Here is a 12107-nt window from a genome sequence, read left to right on the forward strand (position 1 = left end):
AACTGTCTGAGGGAATGACAACTGTCTGAGGGAATGACAACTGTCTGCCTAAATCTTTTCTAAATCTTTTTTTTTTTTTTTTTTTTTTCCTACCTACTGAATCTGTACCTATTCAATCTGAATTAGTTTACCCACACATAGTCCACTGAACCAGTGAATCCACTGGGGGCTGCAAGACTGTTCTATTTGGTTACTTCTGAAAACTAATTTTCAGCTGAGTTACACCTAGATGGGATTTTATTTCAATAAAAGGTCAGCTCCTGGACTTCAGCAGACAAAGAGGCATTTGGGAAGTAAAACCATTGTCAAAGTCCACCTTAAATTAGAAGCTTCAATACAAACTGGTATGGAAATCTGGATTTGTTTCAGAGATGAATGATTAAGTTTGTGTTCATAGAAATTACAATGAACATACACAGTCCAGAAGCCATCTGCTGGGAGTCTCATAAAAGATTAAAAAATTGAGTACACACTGGAAAAAATCCTATGGGAATATCTTTGCACAATTGGAAGCATACATTCACAAGTGCACACAGCAACATGCAAAATGGGAAAAAAAAAAAAAAAAAAAAAAAAAAAAAAAAAAAAAGGTAAAAAATCTCAAAAATCCTTTTTGTTTTTTTTTTTTTTTTTTTTTTTCTTAATGCATTTGTCAATTTGCATTGTTCTGTTTTGTAAAGAACCAATACTTTTACTTATCAGATGAGCTGATTGGTTTGTTTTGTAATCAGAAGAAACCAGAAGTGTAAGCCCAAAGCAAACCTTAGTAATCATCTAGGATCTCTCTTTATCAAGGTGTGTAAATCTGTCCCGTTTCATTGGCCATATTAATTTCAGCATCACTATTCCTCAAGTAGTGTTTTGTCAGCTCTTTATTCTAATCAGCCTATGCTGAAAATATTTTATCAGAACTTGAGAAATCTAAGATGTATGTAAAATAAACAATCATAAAGAAACCAACGTGTTCCAGAAATGGTCAAGTAAATTGAATATTTCCAAGAAAAAAAAAATAGTTTACAAAGTGAAATAATTGTTTTGCATTCACAAGAATGCTTGAACTTGAGAAAACGCAGGCACTTTTGTACAAACTGGTTTACAGTAGCCATCTATACTTTTCACACAGAATACCTTTTATGAAACTTTACTTGCATTATTGCTTCTACTCCAAATGGAGTAGAATAACTACTTGAATTATTTTGATTAACTATGCTTCTGACTGACGTATAGCTTCTTCAAGGCAGAAGATAATCTTGTTTCGTCAAGTGTTTATAAGTAACATAGTCAAACAGACCACAAAAATAATGAAATTCTGCTAAGCTTTGCATGCTGCTGACTAGCTAAATAATACTCTTCCTTTTGTTATTTCATAAGAACAGCTTTAAAATACAGGGTCATTAGATAAAAAACAAATAAACAAACAAACAAACAAAAAACACACAAATTCCCCAAAACCCTTCTTCAAAAGTTTGTGAACTACAGAAGTACAGTTTATCTGAAAAATACACATTTTCAACGATGGATGACATCAAGGAGCTTTTCAAAGCATCCTTCAAAGACTATGTCAGTCTGTAGAAATGGAAGTAGACCAAATTGTTTAACTTAGGTTCTAGTCAGGCTATCAGGTCAAGCTTTCTCTTGTTAAGTGCTGTAGGATGGTTACTAAGCAAGTTGGTTAAGAATTCTGACCTCTGCAGTAAATTTCCAAGGCTTATTCTTACTCTGTATTAGGCATGAGGGACAATTTGAATTAAAAACAAACAGAAAATCAACAAAACCAGAGACTGAATAGCCTCAAAATCTTCAGCACACACTGAGCCAAAACGCTGGCCTAGGCTATCAAAGATACGGGGTTCTAGCACATACATCACCTTGGTTCAAACTAGTTGAGATATACCTGCACAATCCCACAGATAGCAAAGCAGGTATATCCTAATAAAACCAAGCCTACACGTCCATAACAATAGAAAATTTGAGAGCATGAATACTGTCTGTTGAATCACATTTCAACTATGGTTAAAAAATTGTAAGGTTCAAGACTTTGCTCTAATCTCTATTAATTTCTAATAGAAATTTGTGTGCTAGTCCAGCTAATCCAGCCTTTTTTAGAGATCTTTCCCTGGGCCACCCTTTTGCTAAAGGAGCTGCTTGGAATCTGTTGCTGCAGAACCTACCAGGCTGTGCTAATAAGTGTACCATACCACTTCCCTGTGAAAACACATCTGGGCCTCATAGTAGTGCGGCCTTTTTTGGGGAATCCTTCTGCCCTCAGGCACTGCCAGTTCCTCAGTGTCTTCCTAATCTTGTATCATTTTGCTGCTGCTCCTTGAAGTACTTGAAGAACAAGATGATTTTTCATCAGAAGAGACAGATTAAAAACAGTCAGGTTCTTCTCATAAGAGCATTTGTGTTTTGCAATACTACAGGATTTGCTCATATACTCTATATTCCACCCAGTCAGGCATTTTGATCCAAAAACCAGAAACTCAAAAAGTCTAGGTTCACTCTTGACTATATTTTGAAACACAGAACAAGTAGAAAGTAACAGATAACAAGAGCCAAACATAATGAACCCTGAGGAAAAAATAAATAAATAAATAAATAAAATAAAAAAAATAGAGCTCTGCAGTTTGGCATGACAGGTAAGTATTTCTTTTTTTCAAAGATCCCAGTAAATCACAACAACGGTGCTGATGGCATGGTATAATTGTCTCAGATATGCTGCAGTGAGTGTTATTTATGGTTGTTTATAAAATACACTGTCAGAATGGCAGGCTGCCTAGGACCTTAGCATTATTTATGGATTCTTCCGTCTTCACATGCCCTTTGATGCATCAAATTAAAAACAACAACAACAAAGTTTAAACTCCATGGTCTTGAAACAATAATACTTTTTTTTTTTTTTCAAAAAACAAGATTTATTATATTACATGTCTGTTATTCTTATGCTATTCTGTGAATGCCTATTATGAGAAATATTTGAAGTTTTAGCAAAACATTCCCCAGTTTCTCCCTCAAAGCCCAAATCCTGCATTGAATGACAACACACCATTTTTTTTTTATGCCATTAGAATTATACTTAAGTCAGAAACCTGGACTTTTGTTTGGAGCTTTCACAGATGCCTATGGAAATACATCAGACTGTTCCTACACAATTTTTTAAAAAATATGGTCTTAAATACCCAAATCCTGAAAGAAAACATCTATCTAAAATGTTTTGAGGTGTAATTTTCTTCCTATGTAAAGCAATTATCCTGTTTGCTAAATATGCCTATGAACCTTGTAAGAGAAAACTTTCAGCAAGCAGAATTTTCAAGTTCATTAAACACCAACCACACATTAGCTTCTTAAACTGTGTTCTTCAAACATTGTCCTTTACCAACAGAACATGGACTGTAAATGACATGCAAGATAGGTAGAGCAGTTTGGTTTGAGGTGCTAAGTAGCAGACACACACATCCAGACAAGAGATTGGCAATAGACAGAAGAGATAATTATTTTTTAAAATGTTCTGACCCTAAGAGAACTACAGTAATGCCAGCCACTTGAATCAAAATCCAAACAGTGGTAAAGCAAGCAAACTGCTTTGATTCATACATCTTTTCAAACATTTTTGAGGCTTTGAAGATTCCATATATTACTTAACAAGGTGCAATTTGTCAACAGGCAGGAATAATAAATAAATGAAGAATACAGGTACTTTATTTATTGCGATCCAAGCAGGTAGGTACAGGGATCCAGATTGTTATACCTTTAGTCACCAAGTATTGAAACATGGCATGAAATATGAAACTACACGACATGACAATGTAATTTTCTAATTTTTGTCACATAAGTGCTTATTCTGAAAAAAAATAAAAGTAGAGTACAAGTGTCATTCACATTTAACCCTCAAGATCCTAAAAATAAACACATCTAGTTTCTCGTCCAAAAGCACCCGTCCTTCTCTTAGCAAACCAAACTAAATCACAAGAAGCAGTTGCTCAAGTTTGTTCTCAAACTTCTTCCTAGTTCATGAAAGAAATGAAGATTAATGAATTAAGACTCCAATAATGATTCCAGTTCCAGTGTGCTAGAACCCATTAGCCATCGATGATACCTTTTTATAATACCCGTCCTTACCTAAGATCGTTACTTGCAATCTTTTGATAATTTTCAGAGAGCCTGAGCTTTGGGAATAGTTTCAAAACCCCCAGACAATTCCAAGTTCCTCTTTTATGTGCAGTACTGGAGAAGGGAGCTCACAGGTAAGATGCTTAATTTTCTTACGCCATTGAATCCAGCTGGAGTCATATATCTTCCTATATATATGCCTTGTATCTTAATATTAACTAAACTGCTTCAATACATTGTCCTGCCAAAATTATTAAAGAACACCCGACAGATGTCAGACAGCATCTGACAGATGAAAGATTACCTTCACACAACCCTATGTGTCTTTATCCAAATAAAGAAGGGTGCCACACAAGGAAGACTAGAAAGTATGATTTTATTCATGGGAAAAAATAAAGATTTTAAAACCAAAAGTTTTCATAGAAAAGAAAACTGAAATGATATATATATATATTTAATGAAAAGAAACAATATGATTGGTATCAAAAGCATCTACACTATATAAATATGAACTAAAAAAAAAAAAAAAAGTAAAAAAAGTTCCAATGCTTTCATTTCATTCTTTATTTGCAGTTTGAAATTTCTCAGTTTAGATGGAAAAGTGAATTACATAGCTGCAATGTGATCTTACTGAAACATCTTGGCCTTTGGTGGTTTACCAAGAGTATGTAATGAACTGGTTGCTGAGTTTCTACACTTGGTTTTAATTTTACTATTTCTAGCTATTTTTTTTTTGTTGTTGTTGTTGTTTGTTTGTTTTTTCAAATACTACATGGCGAACATACATACACTTCAACTGGTTTCTACCATAAAATTAACTGGTCCCAGAACTCTAAAGTTGAGCTAACAAGATAGACAACTATGTACAGGGCAAACAACTACTTTCCAGAAACTTCGCTGTCTTCAGATTTACTAGTTTACACATAAAGGATCAAATATTCCCACAATGTTAGACAGAAATTCAAAGCATAGGTTTTGTTATAGAACAAAACACCTGTGACTTCAATGAGAAATGAGTAATTTCTAGTTGAAACTGAAAAGAGCTCATCACCTAAATTTTCTGTCCTGTTGCTATAGAAGTTGCAGATACATTGAGCATACAAGTGTCTGCAGAAAAGATGTTTCCTCATCATGGGACCGTACAAATGAATTCCCCCCAAAAGAGAATCTAGATTAAGCAAGTTGTTAACTGTATGAAATTGATCAAGTTTTGTTACAGACTGCAGTAAAACCATGGCATACATTATTAAGAAATCTCTGTATCACAGTCACATTAAACCCAGTGTTTTTGCAACTGGCACTGCCAGATATTATCCTCTTTGCATCATTTCTTGATGATCACCAAAAGGTACGTGGAGAGGAAGGGAGGGGAGTGCAAGCACCAAACAGTACAACCTTGGAAAGGCAAATCCTTAGAAGTAACCCTGAGTAGTTCGTTACTGCTTGTAGGAACAGTAGGAGATTATAAATTCTAACAACCCATCAGATCTCCTTAATGCCATCCCCTTTAACAGCCTACTAGGAGAACTGGCATTTAAAATGATTGAGTTAGATCAAAAGGCTCAAAGATCACTCAACACACATCACTCAAGCTCAAGCTACAGAAATCAGATGCTGACACCAGTAGTCATCTAAAAATTCTGATCCAAAGTGTGCCAGTCTATAAAAGAAATGCAAACAATAGGATATTGACAAAGGTACAAACTTTTCTGACTTTTCTTTAAGCATAGACTATATATTTACAGATTACAAAAGAAGAATCGAGCATATTTTAATCCTACCATTTATTTACTGAAGGGTCATACTGCATGAGGTCCAGTTTTGAAAGGACAGATTTTTAAAGATGCAGTCGCTTCAGTCACCGTTCTTTGAAGCCTCTGCTCTCATAACAAGAGCAATGAGAAAGTCCAGTAAAATGTTACTTTTGCGTTCTGCACAATGGTCTTTGCAAAGGCTTTTCTAACGAGATTGAAAAACCAAGAAATTCCAACCTAAGAATTAAAGGCTTGTATTGAGGTAAAGGTGGAGAATTGACAGCAGACAAAAGTAAATTTCAGTATTTTTATATGAATAGAAATCTATGATCTTGAATTTAGAAAGAAAAAATTCCACATGGGGAGCAAAAGAAGAAACAAAAAATAAATCAAATTCTCAAATTTCAAAATCTTTGAAAAAGATTTTCCTTTGGGATTGCAAAAATGATTTCTTCTTTTCAGAAATCTAATTCTCCATTCATTAAACCATTAGGAAGTAGGGCAGAGCTGAATTCAAAGGAGAAGTCTATGCAGCATATCTCGTCCGTCTTCACACGGATTAGTGAAGAGGCCAGAGCTAACTACAGCAGTGTTAGCTAAGCCCATGCAGAAAGAAGACACAGCAGCGGGAAAAAAGCAAACAACCAGTTCTACTGTTGGTTTTGTGATTCAATCAAGAGCATGCAGTACTTTGCAATCAGTCTGAACGACAGGGAATTGTAAAGTCTCACCCAGATGAGAGACATTTTTTATGAAAAAATAATAATAAAAAAAAAAAATCATGCCATTCTAACTTGTTGAGTAAGATTCAGAAATTGTCCAGTGTCTTTGCCTAACCCCCCCATCCTCTCTATGCACTGACTGTACACCATCTAGTAATCATGTGGGTTTTTTGCTTCTGGTTTGCTTTCAACTGCCACGACAGATGCCATGAGCTTCCTATTAACACAGCACAGACAGTAGCAGCACTTGTAAATCAAAATGATGGATTACTCCAGGAAATGAGCTGATTCTGATTGAAGCATTGGGCTACACAGAACGGTGAAGACTCTTGCATGCTTATGGGAACATATCCCAGTGTCTTCATTCTTCCTTTGAAAAAGAAGTGCATATGTAAATATATACCCACACGACATATATATATATACACAGGTATTATATATTTGGGAAGCATGGTAATGAATTAGATGTTTTTTATTAGTACTTTGCACTGTTATTCCATGCACTGTTCTAACTGCAGCAGGCTTCTGCCTTTGTATATAGCTGTACAACTGTTGGTTTAAGTTAGGTTAATCCACAGGCAGTGAAATATGCCATGGTATATTTAATATTATATGAAATGAACATCAGAGTGCAAAATGAGCACTTTACGGGCAAAACAGTGATACTTATACATATTCTGTTGAAGTATGGTTTACATACACAATTTTAAAACAGACAAAATTACAGAATCCTTCAGGAAGAGGTATCTTATTTCTCAGTAATGGTTTAATCAGTGTTGACTTTCAGAGATACAAGGTCATACATCAATTGTGAATTGTTTTTAAGTGCCAAGAAACCTACATTTTAGCAAATACAGCTTGAACGTGTATTTTGTTTAGAAAGCTGAATCCATTTGTTTCAATTTCCTTCTAAACTTCCTAATCTGAAGTTAAAATAGATATTTACAGAAGTATCTTCCAACTGTCTCATGCCAGATTTTCCTTTCCCTTAAAAAAACATGCAGGGATGATGGTGATACGGTGTGTAAATAAGTAACACATAGCAAGGAAAGTAAAATAGAACTACCTGAAAGTTGGTGTTTTCTCATTCTCTCTCACAAAGCACATGAACAGTACTGTCAGACCTGATTAAATATCAGGTTAATGCAGAGTACAGGAAATATTTCATTGGATTAATCAATGACACTGTATTTTAGCTAGAACAAAGGAACAGTTTAACAGCCTGATGAAAAAGGCAAAAGACTCCCAATGAAGTCAATGGATTTTAGATGACCATCTCAAATGAAGAAATCAAACAAAGAAGGAAAAAATATTTTCCTCTTTTTTCATAACAATTCACTTAGACTTCGAACCAGCACATCAGAGAATGACAAACCACAGGAAAAATTTTCATCACTTACCTTAGATTTTTGTCATCTAACTCATGATCATGTTAGACAATATGGTCAGTGAAGATGCAAAGACAGTGAGAACAGAAGAGCAACATGGGAAGTATACATCCCTGTCTCTGGCAAAGAGGAAAACTCTGGGACAAGTCTTTATTATCTCTTGTGATAATAATAGGATTTTGCGAGAGCTGTTTTCACAGAAACTGTTCTTATTTTCTTCGCAGGTTTTTGGCAAGCACCTGCTTCTCACACTGCCCTTTTTGAGACTAGACATGCTCTGAAATCAATAGTTATAGCAACACAACACAGGAATAACATACTATACCACAGATAAGAAGTGTCACCAGATATTCCTGCTTACAAGGACAGAAGATACAGTACTTGAGCCTAGAATGTATATCAAAATTGAATTTGATCAGAACCTCACCTGATATAAACAAACTTAAAAGGCTTTAAGAGACAACGTTGACTTTCATTAATCATAAAAGAACCATATAAGTGTCAAATTAACTGTAAAATAATGTTATTTTTTTCTTCAATATCATGCTAATTTCACATGAGATGGGAAACATTAAGAAATCATAAGCAGCTATGTGAGGTCCAACTTCTCCCCCCATCCCAATATTATGAAGAAATGAAACTAACAAAAAATTAGGCCTAATTTCCCAATGTATACATCCTGTGTTGTTTCTTTCATCTGTAAATGAAATGATGCAGACTGAAGCACTTAACAGAATGAAAATGTGCTGATGCCAACCTACACTGTACATTATTATGGGTGATGCAAAGAGCCTATTGAGTTGCAAAACAGAATCCTCTGTTTCTTCTGAGGAAAGGTTATACTATATTAAAATATAGTGCATCTGAAAATGTTTTTATACTGGTATCTCCTACAATGCTGATTTCTTTAAGATCAAAATAAAATATAGCATCATTTCAATCAGATCCCACAGTATACAAGATCGAGCCTTACACAGAATGTGCCACGAACGGCTTCTAAACTATCCAAACTTACTGACTAAATCATAAACCCCTTAATGAAGTCTAGGACTTAGAGGAGCTCATCCTGCATGGTTCCTTCACTTCAGAAACATGTTCCTTGAATGCAAGCTTAAAGAGGCCTTTTTCGAACAGTTTCAACAGCAACTGATTTTAGAAAAATTAACCTGGAAGGTGAGCCAGGTGCTTTATTTTCTTCATCTATTTTCTCCACAGTAGTAGATCCAGTTCTTCACTGACTCATGCTTTCCACTAGATTTACACATAAAGAAACTGCATGTACTGCATATCACTAAACCAGAAAAAAAGGTAAGGAGCTCCAAAATTGCCCAATCATAAGCACCGTTACAAAGTACCAAAACAAGGTAGTTTGAACCCTACTGTATAGCTGTTCTGCCTGTCAATTAGACAACAAAGAAAGACTTAAATGGGAACCCCATGTGGTTCACAAAGATGGCTATCAACTACAACAAGTCGAGTTCCAAAATGCAGGTTTTCTTTGTTTGTTTGATTGGTTGGGATTTTTTTCATCTATTAAAGACTTGCTGGCCCACAGATTTCAAAGGATGAAATAGAAAACCTTTTCACCTTTAACAAGAATGAAATTTCCTGTCACACTAAGAACAGTTATGAAAAATATATATTGTTGAAAGCAGCCAGTACTATCCATCATGAAACCACATTAGAGTAAACCTCACCATCAAAAAGGGAATAATAGAGATATCAGCATTATATGATGAAAACACTTATGGGTGAAAAGAGTGCAATTTTAAGCCTAATAGTCTTATTCTTTTTCCTTCCAATAGCAGATTTTTCTTCATACTAAACAATTAAAAATATTAGCTACTTACAATGAGTCAGTCTAACTTATACCTTGTATCAATGCCATGTAACTAATTAGAAAAACAACTGTAATATATCTTAACAACAGAAGTTGTTACTTCCTCTATTATGAAGATATTTCCTTCAAATAATATGTTTATCTGTCTCTTCATGTTTATAAAATGGTTTTGTAAATACAGTTTTCAAAATGAAAACTTTTGGTCCTATTTTTAACGATACGCAAACTTTGTAAAAATTGATCGGTTTAGAAACATTATCATGAATCCTACTAACCTGACCCAGCACTCCAGTGCACTTGTATAATATCAGTTCACTGATTCCCAAAATGCGTGGGCCATAATGTAAACACACTCACAAGCTGAAGACGGAAATGCCACAAACTCCTGTAAGTTTTCTTCAGGTTTCTGATAACATGGAAAAATTTTTATCAAGGGAAGACGACATATGAGATACTTCAAACCCAGTTAAAACTTCTGTTGTAAAAATCAAGTCTTCTTGATGTAGGAGAGTTTTATCAGTTCTATTGACATAGTCTTATAGGAATGCCTACCTAGAAATTACCTTACAGCACAAGGAAAGGTTTGTTTACTTACATTTAATGGTACCCAAGAGAAAAACTTCAGAAGGAAAAATCCACTCTCCTAGAAGACTCCCATTGTTATCATGGCAGATTATAACATTGTAGCTGTAACTACCAGTTAGAAAGAAAAAAAATATATTTATCTTACTGATATATTATTAAGAGAAAACCTTACTCTATCGACAAATCTGGGAGGTTTGATGTTACACAAGACACTTTTTAAACTGTCTTGGAGGTGAATTTCACACAGTTTCTTTCCTTACAGACAGTGAGGACAGATGGCTTAAATCTGCATCATTTCATTGAGTTATTGAAAAAAGTGAAAATTTATTCAAAGGATCCAGATTTGTGTCTTCCTTTTCCTGTAAAATATAAGCGAGAGGAATGGAAATATGCTCAATAGATAATTTGAGTTAGATTTAATTGCAAACTGGAATATTCCAGAAAGAAAACAGCTCTGAGAATTCATATAGGATCTGCACGTCATTTTACTTTTCATAAACCTCAGGTAAACACCAAAAGAAAATCTAAACTCATGAGATATGACCACACTTGAGGGTGGGGTTGAATGGGGGTGTGGAAGGAAGGGAACATTTAACGAAAGGTTCTAGAATTTCTCCAATCTTCAGAAACACTAAAAAGCAGTTGAACTGCTAACAAACTTCAGAGACAGCTGAACATTCATCCACATGAAAGCTCCCACGACAATGAACTTGATCCAGCTAAATCCATCGTAATACCCAAGGAAAATTATCTGCTTTCCTTCCAAAAGGACAGATGTTATGATAAAGACAGAGTGCTTGTATAAATATGCCCCTGCAAAGATTAGTCTTCCTCATTATGATAGCACAGCTTCACTAGATGCATCTTGCTTCACACTGGTCTGGAGAAAGAGAGGACAATGTCACCACTAGTCATCCATTCTGTTGAGACAACAGGCAGCTTCTGCAAACTAAACCCTTTTCTTACCCCAGAGACAAGAAGAACAATAGTATACAACATTTTCCCAAATAAATTACTTCTAACAAAAGGAGCACAGCATGGAAGAATAAACCTTTTACCTCTCCTACTCCTTCAGGTGACTAACTATTCTAGCAGACTACAAAAAGGTACAAACAGAAGTTCATTGGACTTTATTAACTGTATACTGTAACATCATTGTTATATTTTGCAGATTTCCTCAGGAATGTAAATAGTAGAATATTCTTTCAAGTTGTTTCCAAATAGGAGTATAAATGGCAGTACGATCCTCTAACATGGTCTTTTGCACAGTATAGGTCCCACCATAGCCATGAATTAACTTCTGTGTTATATCATCTTCTGAAAAAAAATAATGCAATTTTAATTCTAAAATCACCAGTGGTAGGAATAATAATAATATTAATAATAATAATAATAAAAAAAAAAAACACAGAGCATTGCCTAGCAATTTCTGTGATGGCTAATCACCCTCCATAAAAATGTCAATTTGAAGTAAAGCAAAAACTGTTTAACACTAAATCCTTAGTTTTTTATCCTTATGTGTGCCTATCTGCTAAGATCTGGATATATTTCCTTTGGGATTACTTACATACTCTTGAAGTCAATTCTTACTCTTTCTGCTGACACACATAGTAGAACACTTTTTTTAACTTCACCATGAGGCATGTTTTCCATCACTGTCATGGCTTTATGAACCTGTCTCAATTTTATGGCATCTTTTTGGAGTTCT

This window comes from Oxyura jamaicensis, chromosome 8 (genome assembly GCF_011077185.1).
Source record: "Oxyura jamaicensis isolate SHBP4307 breed ruddy duck chromosome 8, BPBGC_Ojam_1.0, whole genome shotgun sequence".
NCBI lineage: Eukaryota > Metazoa > Chordata > Aves > Anseriformes > Anatidae > Oxyura > Oxyura jamaicensis.